This window comes from Triticum dicoccoides, chromosome 6A (assembly GCF_002162155.2).
Source record: "Triticum dicoccoides isolate Atlit2015 ecotype Zavitan chromosome 6A, WEW_v2.0, whole genome shotgun sequence".
Lineage (NCBI taxonomy): Eukaryota > Viridiplantae > Streptophyta > Magnoliopsida > Poales > Poaceae > Triticum > Triticum dicoccoides.
The window spans coordinates 208,646,518-208,651,851 of record NC_041390.1 but is presented as its reverse complement, the minus strand read 5'-3'; positions in this window follow the sequence as shown (position 1 = coordinate 208,651,851).

The following is a 5,334-nucleotide window of genomic DNA, read 5'->3' as shown; positions in this document are numbered from 1 at the left end:
TCAACAATATACAAATCTCCTCTCCTAAAGCCTTCGAAGACTTTGGAATTGTCAGTTTCCATGATCACAACACAACAATACTTGCCAAAGACAACCACCATATCAAGATCACAAAGCATTGAGACAGACATGAGGTTGAACCCTAACGACTCGACAAGCATGACTTTGTCCATGTGTCGATCCTTTGAGATTGGAACCTTACCTAGACCCAATACCTTGCTTTTGCCTTTGTCAGCGTAGGTGATATGCTTCAGATGTGATGGAGATAAAGCAGAGTCCATCAATAAGCTCTTGTCACCAGTCATGTGATGTGTACATCCACTATCGAGGACTCACTCAATGGCTTTGGGTTGATCATCCTGCAGATGAACTAGTGCAACTTACGAACTCATATACTTCATCAGTGAAGAATATGGTATCAATTTCATCAGACAATAGAACAGATAAAACAGTATGAGGATGTGAGAAATGAAAATTCATTTCTTCATGATTAGCTTACGTCCTTTCAAGCACATTCAGGTCTCTAGCAAATTCTTCAGACGATTAAGTTCGTCTGGAGACCTGACCCTGCATAAGAGGTTAGTTCTTTTTCTTCACCACCCACATCTAAAGGGGTGGCAAAGAGTTCATCATTTTGCGAGCTCCATAAGAGAAAGGTGGCATAGATGCCAATCCACTTCGTTTCACATAAGAGGGGTTAGGATAAGCATAAGAGTAAGCAGAGAAATTCTTTGAGGACTTATGAACATAATGATTTGAAGAATAATGCACATATCCATAATCCTTAGATCTTTCCTGCAAAACAGACGGGTTAGCACGATGATGTCCATATGAGGACTTTGATCCTTTTGAGGAATTTGATCCATGAGAGGAGTTTGGTCCGAATGAGGACTTGGATCCATATGAAAATTTTGATTTGGGGTTCCTATTCTTCACAGGTGGTGTCATGATGACATTCACCTGAAGATTTTCAAGGCACCTTTTGGGAACCCAGATTTTCTTCATAGGAGGACCATTCCTGCAGTTAGTGCCAACATATCTAGCAAATACTTCACCATTCTGATTTTTGAACAGTTTATAGTTAGAGTCAATGGACTCATCAAAAGAATATGAAGATTCACATGTAAAGCCAGATAAAGTAGATGGATCCATTGAAGATCCCTTTGCAGCAACCCGTGAGGTTTTGGGATACTACTCAGGTTTCCAGTAGGTCCCAACAGCATTGAGTTTCATTTCAAAGGCAATACCCTCTTTCCTAGGGTTCCTGTTGAGGATATGCTTTTTAAGCACATCACAAAGAGCCTGATGCCCTTTGAGTTTTTTGTACATGCCTGTCATATACAATTCCTTCAGCCCTGCATCATCAGTGATACTAGCAATGTCCTCAGATAAGGAATTAGTGATAGCAGAGGCAGATGAAAAATTTGCAGCAATGGAAGTATTTGAGCATTCAGGCGAAGAATTGGCAGCTTCACGTTCAATGCACTTCAAACATGGAGGAACAAATTCACCTTGAGTAGCGTTGATCTGTTGAGCAAGTAATGAATCACGCTCCTTCTGAAGATCTTCATAACTTACTCTTGACTGCTCAAGATCTTGCTTTCTTTGAAGAAATTCAAAAGGAAGCTTCATATGATCAGATAGAAGAGTGTTATGATGAGCTTGAAGGGTGTCAAACTTAAACTGAAGTCTTTGAAGACTACCAGCCAAAGCTTTCGCTTGATCCATTTCTTCACCCAACATATCATCGCTTTTATCCAGCATGTATTGAACTTTTTCCAAAGCTCTTTGTTCTTTAGTGGCAAGGGAAGCAAGTTTGACATAACTGGGTCCAAATTCATCACCATATTCATCATCACTTGACTCAGATAAGTAGCAATCAGTTACCTTGGCACCTTTTGCCATAAGGCATGGTGTAGAGGATGATGATTCTGGATTGAAAGTAATAGCCTTGCATGATTCCATGAATTCTTCGAACCAGGGTTCATGGTGAGATCGATGGTCTTCGTAGACCTCAGAGAGATGGTCTCAGATGAGTTTTGCATGGCTGAGATGCATAACGTTCCTGAACTGATTTTGTGACAAGCTGGAGCAGATGATGTCCTTCGCCGTGAGGTTGAGTAGTGTGTACTTGCAAATGTCATCAGCCTCCGCCATCTTGCATAGATCAGTAAGACCAATCTCGGTGACGGTCCAGAGTTCGTTGTTCATCGCGATGAGGCGCTCCTTCATCATGGCCTTCCACTTGGGATAATCATGACCGTCAAAGATGGGGCATGTCACAGTCTTCATTCCTGTGGTCGGCATAACTAAAACTCCCGGTGGTTAAACCAAAATCACACAGAACAAGGGAATACCTTGCTCTGATACCAATTGAAAGTGCGTTATATCAACTAGAGGGGGGTGAATAGGCAATTTTTATGAATTCTTCACGGAGGAATTTCAGGGTGAGGAAATTCCTGAGTGAAGAACTACTTGCAGCAGAATAAGTACTCAGAAGTAAACATAACAGTGCATGATCATGGTCTTCATGATGAAATAAAAACAAGCACAGAGTACAGAAAGCGTAAACACAAGATAACACAGGATAAGACAAACAGACTGAAGAAATTGAACTGAGGAAATTGAGAAACTCTTCAGTCAAAGTCTTCAAACAGATATGAACAAGCACTCAACATATAAATGAGGAAATGGAAGGGTTGAGGAAATGGAACCAGGTAGCTTGGTGAAGACAATGATCTGGTAGACCAGTTCCAACTGTTGTGATAGTTGTACGTCTGGTTAGGGCGGCTAGGTATTTAAACCTGAGGACACACAGTCCCGGACACCCAGTTCTGAACACGCAGTTCTGAACACTCAGTCCTCACCGTATTCCCCTTGAGCTAAGTTCACAAAGACCTCGCCCAATCACTCGTGGTAAGTCTTCAGGCGACTTCCAAACCTTCACAGACTTGGTCACTCGGCAATCCACAATTTCCTCTTGGATGCTCTAGACCATGATGCCTAACCGTCTGGAAGATACACAGTCTTCAAAGGTAACAAGCGTCGGATCCACGCAGGATCAATATCTTCAGTGATGCTCAATCACTTTGGGTTTGTAGGTGTTTGGGTTTGGGTTTTCCTCACTTGATGATTTTCACTCAAAGTCCTCGGAGGATGGGATGCTCTCAAAGGACAAGTGTCATTTTCTCTCGGAGCAGCCAACCAGCTAGTGGTTGTAGGGGGCGGCTATTTATAGCCTAGGGAGCAGCTCAACATGATAAGACATAAATGCCCTTCAATGATATGACCGTTAGGTGGGTAGATATTTTGGGACAGCTGGCGCATAGCACAGCAACGGTCGAAATTTTGGGTAGCAAAATCCTCGGGGCTATCATGTTCCTCACTATGTAGGCAATCCGGACTAGCGAATTCCTAACTCCTTAGTCAGAACAAATTTCTCAGAGACCAGAAGAACTTTGTCTCTGTCACCGAAGAAATTGACTGAACTGTATGAGATTTCCAATGGCTTCACTCGAAGGGACTGGTAAGTGTAGGATTTGAGTTGAGCATCACTTGGAAATTTTTCCTTAGTATTTCCTCGACCCCCTTTAACAGTACGGTGTTTCCTATGACTCAAGAAAGAGAAAATGAAACTACGAAAACAAAAGTCTTCACGCTTCATGTTCCTCGAATGAATACCATGTGTTCAGGATTGCACCAATTTCTTCATATTCAAAGTCTTCAGAAATCCAAAGTCTTCAATCGAAGAACTTCAGTTTTAGGGGTCGACTTTGTATGTAAATATCAAACTCCTCATAGACTTATGGACCTGTGTACACTCATAAACACATTAGTCCCTTAACCTATAAGTCTTCAATACACCAAAATCACTAAGGGCACTAGATGCACTTACAGCCTTGTCCAGTTCAGCCGTTAAGGCTTTATTCTCCTTCTCAAGAAATTCGTAGCGGCCAGTAGCATTATCCAAAGGGAGTGTCATCATGGATATCTTCTCCTCGCACTGGCATCTCGTAGCTTGTTCGGCCTTCAGTTCAACCGATGCTCCTTCAGCAGCAGCATCACTAAACTGGGCCCGCTCCTTGGCCCGGATTAGCTCTGCCGAAGAGCCTCCATGGCAGCAGCACCATCTACATTTCATGCACATTTCATATAAAGCTCTTTCCCGCGTCAAGCACACTAGTGTAAAGAATACTCGAAATACATACCTTGCGAGTCGTCAAGACGCCTGTTGATCAACGCAATGTCATCCTCCGCAATATCCAACTTTTGCAGCCACTCCCGTATTCTGGGAAGCCACAGGAGGGGAAGCAGCCTGTATTACAAATTAAACCAAGGTTAATACCTGAGCATATCTCTTTGATCCTCTGATCGCTCCCTTCGGAAGACAATCCGAGTATTAGGGGCTACTGCATATACAACAGGTGCATTATGCCGATGAAATTCAGTTGATAAAGCTACAGCACAAACCTCGAAACCTCTTAGAAGGCTCGTGAAGGCCTCGTTCAATCCACTCTTTGCGGATAGAACCCTTTCGACCACCATAACCATCAAGGAATGGTGCTCTTCTGAAATGGACGCTCGTCGTAGCATGTCCGTCAGCATCTCCGGCGCTCCTGGGTCTTCGGGAACCACCACCGGAGTATGGTATTCCAGTGAAGGAACCCGCCTGCTTGCCTCCAGAACTGTCTCCGGCTGTAAATCGGACGGTTCGGGAACACCAGTCTCTATCCCGGAACCTCGAGTGATGGAGGCACCGCCTTCGGGCGCCCTTTAGGACGATACCTCAGTATCATCTCCTCTGTTGGACGATGAGGCCGGAGGAGGCGTGTCACTCTGCATCATCTCCGGAAGAAGATCTCCCGGGGAGGAGGACGATTGAGAAACACCGGGCGTTAACCTGCGTGGATGAACATACGATCACTTCCCTAGTGGGAAAGAACGAAGTACATTCAAAGTGCCCCAGATTCACTTACGATTTGCCTTGAGGTTCATCCTCGTCATCAAGCTCTACGGCAACCTCACTCGCCCGGCCCAAGCCGCTCGACGATTGCTTTTTTCCTCCCCTGGAAGGCTTCCCCTCCTGATCTTCCAAAGCACCCTCTTCTTGCCTTGGAGGACTCCCTCTGCACCCTTGCCCTTGGGCAAAGGGATTTCGGTTTCCCCGAATGCAGCCACTTGGTACGATGCCGGAATCAACATTCTCATTAGCAGGACAGTTGCAGGGTCTTCGGGGAGAGGCGCCGGACACCAGATTAGCACCGCTTTCTTTATCCAGTCCTGAGCAGGGACGGTTTGTTCAATATCTCATTAAAAGATGCTCGAATGAAAGGT